This window comes from Vigna unguiculata, chromosome 4 (genome assembly GCF_037176805.1).
Source record: "Vigna unguiculata cultivar grain cowpea cultivar isolate G323 ecotype 2 chromosome 4, ASM3717680v1, whole genome shotgun sequence".
Taxonomy (NCBI): Eukaryota; Viridiplantae; Streptophyta; class Magnoliopsida; order Fabales; family Fabaceae; genus Vigna; species Vigna unguiculata.
The window spans coordinates 22,443,679-22,457,130 of record NC_140795.1 but is presented as its reverse complement, the minus strand read 5'-3'; positions in this window follow the sequence as shown (position 1 = coordinate 22,457,130).

Sequence of the window (13,452 nt, the reverse complement as noted above, 5' to 3'; positions counted from 1 at the left end):
GTAAATTGTATGATGAGAAACCTGTATATAATGGAGTATTGTGCATGCTTGGCATGAATCATGAATTGTGTATGACGTGTCTAGTATGAAAGTTGGCATGTGAAATGAATGAGTGGTGTGGAACTAAAAGAACATAGTATTGATATGAAATGAGGCCCTAGACTCATGGGTGGCGTTGATCAGAGGCATGGATTCGATATATGTGTGTATGAGGACTTTATCTCAGGGGTCGGTATGGAAATGAAAATATAATCTAATGTTCTCTTATTGCTGAGTTATGAATGTTGTTCCGTGTCAGCGTGTAAATTCCTTGGAGTCTCTAGGTGAGACCTTCGGGGTTGCGCTTCAGTGGTCGGGACGTAATTCCATGGCCCCTGTTAGTGGGTGTCCATGGTGGTGCCCCATCTGTATAACTAGGTAAGAATTCAAGGTAAGGACTGCATCCTGACACTCTAAGGGGCCAGTTAGTCTCACTCAGAGCGAACTGACTCCTGTGGTGAGAGTAGCAGGAGGCCTGTAATTCATTAAGGGCTAACCTTGTGGTGAGGGAGATTTGATTCATTGAAACACTTGTAACACATAGCTCGGGGGTGAGCAGCTCGGGGGTGAGCAGAGATATCCACCACAAGTGCAAGCATCCGCTGAATCCGACTAAGTTATACGTATCCGGATGAGTCGAGTCGAGTCGTAGTGTATTGAATGAAGAGTCAGAACATGTTTGGTTGTTATATGAATATGAGATGGTGAAAATATATTTAACTGTATGATGAATATGTGTTGGCTTTAGCTTACCCGTTTCGTTGCATGGTTGTGTTGTATGTGGTTGTTCTTTCTTGCGATGATCATCGACTCGGTTGATGGGAGCAGATGGGCGAAGTTCTCGTGGTCAATAAGGGAATGGTGATTCCACCGCTTAGTCGTCTGGGCTGGATCTTACACTTCTCTTCTTGATGTTTTCCTTAGGGCTATGGCCCCTGTATTCGTTGTCTTTGGATTGTAAACTCTTAGTTAACTGTTACCCTGCTTTTGTTGGCATCGTGGTGTGCCTGGTTTTGTAGGGGTGATGTTGGGAACCTGATAACGCTGTCGTTGACGCGTTCAAATTAATACTACTTATCTATAACAACTTCAGTATTGTTAAGAAAGTAGTCAACAAAATAGTAAGGGTAAAGTAACTCAAAGTCGTCTCCCAACGAACACGGAATTGATTTTTAACAAATTAGTTCTTATAAAACTATACAAGAGTTAGTCAAATAAAATTATAAAAAAATATAGGGGATTAAGATAAACAAAGATAGAAATAAAATTTAAAAGATAAAAAAAAATAAAAATAATAGTAAAGAAAATAGATTGATTCCATTGCTTTTTCAAAATAGATTCATCATCGGTTATCTAAAGATTATTGCTCAATTAATTATTGTTGTAGATTTACAAATTAATCAATGTAAAGTCTCAATGAATTTGTTGGCGTTCTCACTTTTAACCAAAGTACAGTCTCAATTAAAAGTGAGAACTTTTAGATTATCCATAGTAAATTCAACCAAAGTACAGTCTCAATCAAATTTTACTATGCCTAATCATGTCTATTCTTTTATCTCTTCACCAAATAAAAAGCTTAATTAATCAAAGTAAAGTCTCAATTAATTTTCGTTAGAGTAAATACCTTTAATCAAAGTAAAGTCTCAATTATTGGTAAAAACTCATTTAATCATATGAAAGTTTCTAAATAAAATCAAAGTAAAGTCTCAATTAAATTTAAAAACCCTTGACTCATATGATCAATATGCATATAGATTTAAAATCATTACTTTTTATGTGATTCAAAGATAAAAGACATAGATAAATTAAAACCTCAACAATAATAAAAAGAACAAAGAAATTAATTCATTCTAACCTCAAAATCCATAATGAAATTACAATGGAATCAACCCAAGAAGTTTAGCAATCCATGGAATACAAAATAAAAATAGAAGAATGGAGAGAAGAAAGAAATTAGGTCCCCCTAAGGGTTCCTAAATTCCGACGTGCCGAGCTTGTTTTCTACTTCTCCCTTGGTCTCTTTATATAGGAATTGGACTGGGCTTTTCTGTTGCTAAAATCTCTCAAATATCTTTTGAAATAAAGATAAATATAAATATTTAAAAATACTTGGAGAGATATAGACTATTTGACAAATATAATTGGTTGATAATATCAATATCTAATATAATTAAATTAATTAATTACTTAAAGATATATGATAAATTATCACCAATTAATATTTGTATTAATTTTCCAAATCAACCCTTTGCAATCTCCTTAAATTATCTTCTAAATAATCCAATATCTTCAAGATATATTTGTTTGTTGTGGAACTAAAAAGATTCAAGAAGATCTTGTCATATTTAAAAAGATTTGGTAGTTATTATCTTTTAATATTTTATGATATAATTAAATAAGATAATTATTTAAAAATATCAAATAAAATATCTAAAGATATATTTTCCCAAATTATCTTCTATCATAAAGATAAAGAAAACCGCAAGGTCCAATTTTTCTTTCCTCTCTTCTTGGTTTAGCCAAACTTCTTCACTTTTTCAAGCTTTTCTTGCCGTCTTCATGTAATGCTTGGCCTGAATGTTTGTGGTTTTGATAATTTCTTATTCTTTGATTTATCTTTAAGGTGTCATGAAGCTTTAATCAATTTATTTCCACACCTCTAAATGAGCTTAAAACTTAACTTCAGCTGCATCAACAAATGTTAAAATATCCAAAAATAATTTATGCAGCTAAAAATCACTTTTTAAGACATTTTTATCACACAAGCTCAAACAACCTAATTATCAAAATTATCAATTAAATCACTCTTTAGGCACACAAATTCAATTAAATACCCAGAATTAAACATTAAATGAGGGCAAAAATACGTACTCATCAGAACCCCAGGACTGTGTGATTTTAATATCTTATGTGTGACGTTTCCTTTAATTGTGTTTATAAATTAAATGGGACGTTACATTTATGGTATCAGAGCGGGGTCATTCCTTAGGTCTGTGGACTTGGGCTGTCCGCTTAGTTTTCTCTGTGTATCTCTGAGTGTTCAGTTAAAATTCTTGTCTTTATCGAGTCTAACCAAGTGATTTTCTGTGTGCTAGTGGACTATGGCACCTCCTCATCGAGCTTCTCAATCATCCTAGGGGGACGCACCAGATATCGCCAGAGCCATAGAGGCGATGGTAGCAGCGATGGCACAGCAGAGTGCTGCGATGATGCAGCAGCATGAGGCATCCATGCAGCGGCAGGCGGCGTCGCTTGAGCAGCAACAGGCTGTGATGCAGCAGATGGAGGCTGCGAGGATAGCTGCTGAGGATGTTCATCGGCAACACATGGAGGCCCTCCGCCAGTTGGAGGAGAACAGGGCGGCTGCCCCTGTGTTTGGTCCTGAACCACGACCTACAGTTAGGGAGTGGAGTCTGGAGGACTTTCTGAAGCACCACCCGACGAAGTTTGACGGGAAGACTAGTCCTGACGCCGCAGACCAATGGCTGAAGGACCTGGAGCGCATTTATGATGCGAAGATGTGCCCTGCAGAGAACAGGTTGGCGTTCTCGGTCTATATGCTCACGGGGGAGGCGGAGCATTGGTGGAGCAGCACCCGATCCATCCTAGAGGAGAGGGATGAGCCAGTGTCATGGGAGACTTTCAGGGAGAGATTCCTATCAGAGTACTTTCCTGACAACATTCGGTACGCCAAGGAGGTGGAATTCCTCCAGTTGACCTAGGGAGGGAAGACAGTAGCAGAGTATGCTGAGAGGTTCAAACACCTCAGCCGTTTTTATACCCTATCGCTTGATGAGGAGTGGAGATGCTGTAAGTTTGAGAACGGCCTCAGGGGAGATATTCGCTTGATGGTGGCACCCTTGTCCATCAAGGATTTTGCCGTTCTGGTAGAGAAAGCCAGGGTGATGGAGAAGATGAAGCGCGAGGTGGAAGGCCAGCGCCCACCGCAGCCACAGCCACCTCAGAGGATCGGTGGACCATCTGGGTCCAGGCCGAGACATGAGGAGCGGAGGAGACCGTATGATAGGCCCCACCATTAGTCTCAGGGGTCTAGGGGTCTTCCTCACCAGCAAGGTCGAGTGCAGTGCTACATATGTGGGGGCCCTCATCTGAGGAGTGCTTGCCCGCGTATGGAGGGTTACCGTCGGTGCAACAACTGTGGCAAGGAAGGCCACTTCGGGAAGGATTGTCCCACCCTTGCTAGGGCAGTAGCACGCCCTCCAGTTCAGACTCCTCACCAGCACCAACGAAGAGATAGAGGCAACCGGCCTCAGGCGACAGGCAGGGTATATGCCATGACCGGAGCAGAGGCTGCAGGCTCAGGTAATCTTGTTATAGGTCGATGCATGATAGCAGGTGAATCTTTGTATGTGTTGTATGATTCTGGAGCGACACACTTTTTTGTGTCAAATGCATGTGTGGAACGGTTGGGTCTGCCGGTGCGCGAGCTGCAGTGTGAGCTTGCGGTGTCTACTCCAGCGTCGGGTTTGGTCAGGACGTCGTCCTTGTGTGCTAGGCTTCCAGTAGAGGTAGAGGGACGCAGGTACAAGGTGAACTTAATCTGTCTACCCCTACAGGAGTTGGAAGTGATCTTAGGGATGGATTGGCTCTCTGCCAATCGCATTCTGATAGATTGTCGGGAGAAGAAGCTGCTTTTCCCGACGCAGAGGAACCTGAGTTGGTGTCGTCTCAGAGTGTTATGAGGGAATTACATGACGGTGCGCAGTGCTACATGATCTTCACACATATGGAGGTGGAGAGAGGAGAGACGACGTCTGTGATACCAGTCGTCCAAGATTTTGTGGACGTGTTTCCGGAGGAGGTACCAGGGTTGCCTCCAATAGAGAGGTGGAGTTCTCTATTGATCTAGTCCCAGGAATAGGCCCGGTCTTGATGGCCCCATATCGCATGGCTCCGGTAGAGTTGGTAGAGCTCAAGAAACAGATAGAAGATCTGATGGAGAAACAGTTCATCCGACCCAGTACTTCGCCTTGGGGAGCACCAGTGTTGTTGGTGAAGAAGAATGATGTGAGTTCGCGCCTGTGTGTGGACTACGGGCAACTAAACAAGATGACGATCAAGAATAAGTATCCACTTCCGAGAATTGATGACTTGATGGATCAGTTACATGGGTCATCAGTGTTCTCGAAGATAGATCTGCGATCGGGTTACCATCAGATTTTGGTAAAGGCTGATGATGTACAGAAGACGGCCTTCAGGTCGAGGTATGGCCACTATGAGTACGTGGTTATGCCGTTTGGTGTGACCAACGCTCCAGCAGTGTTCATGGACTACATGAACAGGATCTTCCGACCTTTCCTAGATAAGTTTATCGTAATCTTCATAGACGACATCCTTATCTATTCCAAGACTCAGGAGGAACATGCAGAACAGCTGAGGTTGGTGCTTGGTGTTTTGAGAGAGAAGCAGTTGTATGCCAAGTTGTCCAAGTGCGAGTTCTGGATGGATGAGGTTCAGTTTTTGGGGCATGTGATATCCGCCCAGGGGATTGCAGTGGACCCAGCAAAGGTCGAGGCAGTGGTTAAGTGGGAAAGTCCTAAGTCGGCCACAGAGATCAGGAGCTTTGTGGGGTTAGCAGGCTACTATAGGAGATTCATAGAGGAATTTTCCAAGATAGTGGCGCCTCTGACTTTGCTTACCTGGAAGGACCAACCTTTCACTTGGACGGACAAGTGTGAGGAGAGCTTTCAGGAATTAAAGAGGAGATTGACGAGTGCTCCTATATTGGTAATTCCGGATGTGGGGAAACCGTTTGAGGTCTACTGTGACGCGTCTCATCTTGGACTGGGTTGCGTCTTGATGCAGGAAAAGAAGGCAGTGGCATATGCTTCGAGGCAGCTTAAGATACATGAGCGTAACTATCCCACTCATGACTTGGAATTGGCGGCTATAGTTTTTGCCTTGAAGATCTGGAGGCACTATCTGTATGGTGCTCAATTTCGGGTGTTCAGCGACCACAAGAGTTTAAAGTATTTGTTTGATCAGAAGGAGCTGAACATGAGGCAGAGGAGGTGGATGGAATTCCTCAAGGATTATGACTTCGAGCTCCTATACCACCCGGGGAAGGCAAATGTAGTGGCAGATGCTCTGAACAGGAAGACGGTACACACTGCACACCTTATGATTAAGGAGGTGGAACTACTTGAGAAATTCAGAGACATGAGGATACATGTGGAGTTGGGGTTCGAGTCCATTGGGTGTAGTACTCTTACTATATCTAGTGACTTCTTGGGCTCAATCAGAGAGAGGCAGTTGTTGGATGCTGGTCTGAACAGGGTTAGGGAACAACTTGGATCAGAGGAAGCCAGAGACTTTGCCGTGAGTGATGATGGCATACTGAGGTTTCGAGGCAGAGTATGTATACCTGATGATGTTGAGGTGAGGAAGTTGATCCTTGAGGAAGGACACAAGAGTCGTCTTAGCTTGCACCCTGGCATGACTAAGATGTACCAGGACCTCAAGGAAACTTTCTGGTGGCAGGGGATGAAGAAAGATGTGGCTCAGTTTGTATCAGCTTGTTTAACATGTCAGAAGGCGAAGGTGGAGCATCAGAGGCCCGGTGGCATTCTACAATCGTTGGAGGTACCGGTGTGGAAATGGGATAGCATCTCGATGGACTTTGTGACCCATTTGCCACGAACATTTAGAGGACATGACGCCATCTGGGTGATAGTAGATCGACTGACCAAGAGTGCACACTTCTTGGCGATGAACTTGAGAATGTCTATGGCCAAGCTGGCCCAGTTGTACATTAAGGAGATAATAAGACTTCATGAAGTGCCCTCGAGTATAGTTTCCGACAGAGACCCGCAGTTCACATCTCGGTTTTGGCAGACGTTATAGAGTGCTATGGGTAGCAAGCTCACCATGAGTTCAGCGTATCACCCTCAGACCGATGGCCAGTCTGAGAGGACGATCCAGTCGTTAGAGGATTTGTTGAGAACTTGCATATTGGATCATCTGGGTGCTTGGGACGAGGTATTGCCTTTGATAGAGTTCACCTACAACAACAGCTTCCACGCGAGCATTAGCATGGCACCATACGAGGCTCTTTACGGTAGGAGGTGTAGGACTCCTCTTTGCTGGTATCAGGATGGAGAAGCCGTGATGGTTGGACCCGAGTTGTTAGAACAAACCACCGAGAAGGTGAGGATGGTGAGAGATAGGATGTTGGCTTCGCAGAGTAGGCAGAAGGCCTATGCGAATCGCAGGAGGAGGCCTTTGGAGTTTGCAGCAGGAGATCATGTGTTCTTGAGGGTGACCCGAACCACGGGAGTGGGAAGGGCTCTCCGCTCAAGGAAGCTTTCGCCTAAATTCCTTGGCCCATATCAGATCACGAGGAGGATCGGGTCGGTGGCCTACGAGATAGCTTTACCCCCACAATTGGCGAACCTTCATCCGGTGTTTCATGTGTCACAGCTGAGGAAGTATGTATTCGACCCGGCCCACGTGTTGGAGGCTGAGGATATACAGATCAGGGAGGATCTCACGGTGGAAGTACCACCCATCGCTCTTGAGGATAGCAAGGTTGAGGAACGTCGTGGGAAGACCGTTAGTCTTGTTAAAGTTATCTGGGATCGGAGGACGGGTGACTCGACGTGGGAATTAGAGGATGACATGAGAAAATCACATCCACATCTGTTTACCTGGTGAGTCTTTATTTTCGAGGTCGAAAATTTTCTTGTTGGGGAGAATGTAAGGCCCCTTTACTTCTTTATGCCCTAAAGATTAATGGGCTGCCCTTGTAAGTGGGCCTAAGGCCGGCCCAACGTATAAGTCCCTAGGTCTGCCCTAATTCCACACTCACTCTCACTATTGCAGAAACTCCGCAGCCGTCACCTTCTCCTTCCGCACTAGAGCTCTGTTAGGGTTCCTCCCCAAGTCTATCGAGCTAACTCCGAATCAGTTTATACTCCACGTAAGTAACCCCTCTAGATCATCAAAATTTCTCTTTTTGCTTTCCCTGTTATTTTTCGCAGTTAGGGTTTGGTACTAATCTACCCTGGTTCCGTGTACCTTCTATTTTCAGCTCCTTAGTGCGTTCTAGAGCTACTGTGCTCCTTGGTCACGCGTCGAACGCCCTGTACGAACCCATTTCCAGGTACGGGAAGTTAGAGTTCTTGGTTTCCAGTCGTGTTGGTCTGTGTTTGCGTTGGTTACTGCTTGTATGGCTTAATCCTTCGGTTTGGTGTGTGAGAATACTTTGTATGCTTGTTTGGTTCGATAAACATGGTTATTGCAGTGAAGAACAGTGGCGAGACCTGTTAATCTCGCCCAAGCGAGCCAGTCTCGCCCTAGACTCATGGGTGGCGTTGATCAGAGGCATGGATTCGATATATGTGTGCATGAGGACTTTATCTCAGGGGTCGGTATGGAAATGAAAATATAATCTAATGTTCCCTTATTGCTGAGTTATGAATGTTGTTCTGTGTCAGCGTGTAAATTCCTTGGAGTCTCTAGGTGAGACCTTCGGGGTTGCGCTTCAGTGGTCGAGACGTAATTCCATGGCCCCTGTTAGTGGGTGTCCATGGTGGTGCCCCATCTGTATAACTAGGTAAGGATTCAAGGTAAGGACTGCATCTTGACACTCTAAGGGGCCAGTTAGTCTCACTTAGAGCGGACTGACTCCTATGGTGAGAGTAGCAGGAGGCCTGTAATTCATTAAGGGCTAACCTTGTGGTGAGGGAGATTTGATTCATTGAAACACTTGTAACACATAGCTCGGGGGTGAGCAGCTCGGGGGTGAGCAGAGATATCCACCACAAGTGCAAGCATCCGCTGAATCCGACTAAGTTATACGTATCCGGATGAGTCGAGTCGAGTCGTAGTGTATTGAATGAAGAGTCAGAACATGTTTGGTTGTTATATGAATATGAGATGGTGAAAATATATTTAACTGTATGATGAATATGTGTTGGCTTTAGCTTACCCGTTTCGTTGCATGGTTGTGTTGTATGTGGCTGTTCTTTCTTGCGATGATCATCGACTCGGTTGATGGGAGCAGATGGGCGAAGTTCTCGTGGTCAACAAGGGAATGGTGATTCCACCGCTTAGCCGTCTGGGCTGGATCTTACACTTCTCTTCTTGATGTTTTCCTTAGGGCTATGGCCCCTATATTCGTTGTCTTTGGATTGTAAACTCTTAGTTAACTGTTTGTTGGCATCGTGGTGTGCCTGGTTTTGTAGGGGTGATGTTGGGAACCCCAGGACTGCGTGATTTTAATATCTTATGTGTGACGTTTCCTTTAATTGTGTTTATAAATTAAATGGGACGTTACAGAACGAACGTCAAATCTTTGAATTTTAAAATCTTTCACCATCATGAATTTCTCTCATGCTATTTCTCTATATGTCACCTTCAATACCTCTTACACACCTCCCTCATTTTCTAAATGCAAAACGCTTCATCTTCCTCTCACCATCAACAAAACTCATCATTTAGTGTCTTAAAAACAATTAAAGAAAAATTCAAGAGTGACGCAACAACATAAAAGAGTAACGAACTACCTAGAATAAAAGAACGTCAAATCTTTAAATTTTGAAATCTTTCACGACCATGTATTTCTCTCATGCTCTTTCTCTATTTGTCACCTTCCATGTCTCTTACACGCCTCCCTCATTCTCCAAATGCAAAACGTTTCATCTTCCTCTCCCTCTCACCATCAACAAAACTCATCATTTAGTGTCTTGCAAAAAAGTTGAGAAAAATTCAACAGTGACGCAACAACATAAAAGAGTAACGAACTAGCTAGAATGAAAGAATGTCAAATCTTTGAATTTTGAAATCTTTCACGACCATGTATTTCTCTCACGCTCTTTCTCTATATGTCAACTTCCACGCCTTTTACACACCTCCCTCATTCTCCAAATGCTAAACACTTCATATTCCTCTCCCTCTCACCGTCAACAAAACTCATCATTTAGTGTCTTGCAAAAAAGTAGAGAAAAAATTCAACAGTGAGGCAACAACATAAAAGAGTAACGAACCAAATGATTTGTGTTGAGAATATTACTTAATATCTTTTTTATTTAAATTAGTTTTTAGAAAATATTTCAATTTTAGAGATATGTGTCAGTTTTAGAAATTTATTATTATTTTAGATTAGGAGTGAGATATTCTAAATATTTTATACTTGATATTTGTTATATTTTGTTTTATATATAGAGTATATCAATAAAATACAAAAACATGTTCCTCCGTATAACATATCACATATATCTCTCATATCTCTCATATTTCCAAAAGCCCAAAAAATCCCAATAATTTGGTATCGAAACTCAAAGTTCTTCCCGACCAGTTGTTCATTGGAGAGAGTCAGAATCTGAGGCTCGAAGGCATTGTCGGAGTTAACGAGATGATAGTAGTCACAAACAACCCAATAGTTAAAAGGTATGATTTTTATCATTTCTTGTTCTTTTAAAAGGTTTGATTTTTACGTAAAACACTTTAATGTTTTTGAAATCCTTATCTACTTTTTACTATCTCAAACCCTACTATTTAATTTCTTTAGACCATTGACTCTGATATTTTCTTGAAATTCCTTCTTTTAATCTTCATTTTTTGTGAAAGATTGGGGATTTCTTGCTAAAGAGGTGCTAGAGATTTCTTATGGAAATTATTTTTTCACTCCATTGGAAACCATATTGGTAAGTTCTGCACTTTTCCTGAAGCAATTGGTAATTCATCATTTTTTTTTTTTTGCATTTTTTATGCATTTTTTACCTTCTTTTTTGGTTTTAAATTTGAAATTGTAAATTTGAAAGCAAATATTTTTCCATGGTGTGAATTTTAGGCTTAAATGGAAGACTTCACAGTTTGAGTTGACCTAGAAAGGTGAGAGCTTGGGGTGTTGGATGAGGGAAAAGTCATTCCGTGAAAGAGTTTCTTAGGCTATTGGAGGGATGGTTCTACTAGCAGGTTTGGTGTTTATAAGGTCCGAATTAGGGATGACAAAATACTTATACCCACGGGTATCTATGAATAAAATTCATGACGGATAGTTGATACTTGTAGGTATTTTATTACTCGCAGGTAGCGAGTAATGTGTATTTTAATATCTGTTTATAAACGGGTCGGAACGGGTATCCTTAGTCCAAATGCACTCCTTTTATTTTTGAGTAGTTGTGTATTTTTGTATAGTCTCGTTACTAATAGAAGTGATTCTACTTGATTTTCTTTACTCCGTGCATGTAGCCAAATTACATATGTGGTTAATTAAAAAAAAATAAATAAATAAAAAATTTTCCCTTTAACATTGTACCAAATTTAAGTACAGTTGCATCTTACAGAGTCTTGGATTATTGTCATCTACTTTCTTTCTGTACATTCATTGAGGAAATATTTCTCTGTAATTATTGTTGGAATGATGTTTACCTTTTTATATTTATATATTGTGTTGAAGAACATAAAAGAATGATTTATAGATGAGTATTCATTGTATGTGATGTTGAGAACATAATTAACAGTGCTAATTTGTAGTTGAATTTATAATAAAATGAAATCTGATTGTACTTTGTTCTCTCGTTTTTATGTTCTTTCCTTCTTTTTGCAGTATTTTTCCGTAATGTTTTTCCCTTCCAAATAGTTTTTCGGTAATTGGATTTATGTTTGGTAATAGTGAAGTGATATTACCAACTGCTAAGTTTTATAAGTGAGATTTATAAAATATTACACGTCTAATAAAATTTAGCTAATAATAGTGTTAAAAATTCTTGCTTATTATTTTCAAAATTTCAAAATATTTCCTTCATATTTGGTGCCTTATGCTTGCATGCTTTATATATCTTTATTAAGAGGTATTGTGTGGTGTTTACATTTGTTTCTTGAATGTATGCAGACTCATTTAGATTCTTATGCTTTTTCCTTTGGGTTTTTTTTTACCTTATTTTGCCCTTTTTATCATTGTAAGTAGTTATAATGCAAGATCCTCAACCATCAGTTAGTGATGAAGCTTTGGAGATTTCCCATCAGGTTCTCTTACCATTTCTTGCATCTTTAACGTGCCAGTTCTTTTCTTTCCAATCTCTTTTTCGTTTGATTTTATTTCATTTTACAACTCTTTTTTATAAATTGTTTTTTTTTTGATTCCTCATATTGGCATTGGATTATCTCATGTTAGTTTCCCAGTCATGTCTTTTGATGGGTACGTCATCCAGTGACAGATGGACATGTCATGGAATTAATATATATTACTACTAATAAATATTATTTCTTGATTTAAAAAATACTAATGGATCTATTAATTGCTAATTAGATATGATTAGGCTTAAATTTTTCTAATTTCACTCTAGTTATTGCACTTTTGTTTGGTACATTTTGAAGAGGATCAAGTTTTAGCTTTTATTAATTGTTTGTTTTTTATTATATATTATAGATAATGGACCCAGATATAATGTGTCCAATGTGAAGAGCAACATAATGAAGAAGGCAAAGATAGAATTTTTGAAGAGGTAATATATCTTTTATAATTATTTGATGCTTCCAAGGATAAGTTTAACCCATACTTCAATCTAGCAAAGAAAGTGAGTAAACTTTCTTTCGGAGGGGATGCTAGCTTTTTATATGAACATTGTGAAATTATACAGTTCTTTCTGGTAGCATGCACATTAAGTTATGCATCATCTGTAAATTTTTACTGTGTAATTTCACCCATAAGTTGAAAACATTTAGAAATTGTTATGCAGAAAAAGAGACCAAGAAGAACAAGTAAGAGAGACTTTTATGGTATTTCTCAAATAGTTACGCAGAATGACATGATAAAACTTTATAGTGTGTTTGGATGAGGCAATTTAAGAAAGTAATCCATATATTTGGAGAATTTAAAATTCTTTCAAAGAACATGATATGTTTGGATGAAGAAATTAGGAGAAAATTCAAATTGAGGAATTTTAACAAAGTATTTCAAATAACTAAAAGAGAAAATTTTGAAATTCACTCAAAAAAGAAGGAAATTGAAATTCCTCAAGTTGTGGAATTGCTCATTGGTTAGGACAAAAAAGTCCACAGGTCCAAAAATTCGAGTCAGACAGAAGGTCGAGACGAGTCAGTTCGGGTTGAAGGTTGAGGTCGAGTCGACCCGACTCGAGTTGGGAAGGGTCAAGCTGAAGCTCGAGTCGGGTCGGCTAGGCCAAAAGTCAAGTCGAGTCGAGCCGTAGGTCGAGTCAAGCCAAGTCATGCCGAAGGTCTAGCTGGGTAGGGCCAGGTCAGACCGAAGATCGAAGTAGGCTGGGCCCGGTAGAGTCGAGTCAGGTTGGGCCGAGCCGAAGGTTGAACCGAGTCGAGCCGGGCCAAAGGTCAATCCCAAGTCAAGTCGAAGGTCGAGCCAGATTGGTTTAGGTCGAAGGTCGAGCCAAACCGATTCGGACCGAAGGTCGAGCCGGGCCGGTCGGACCA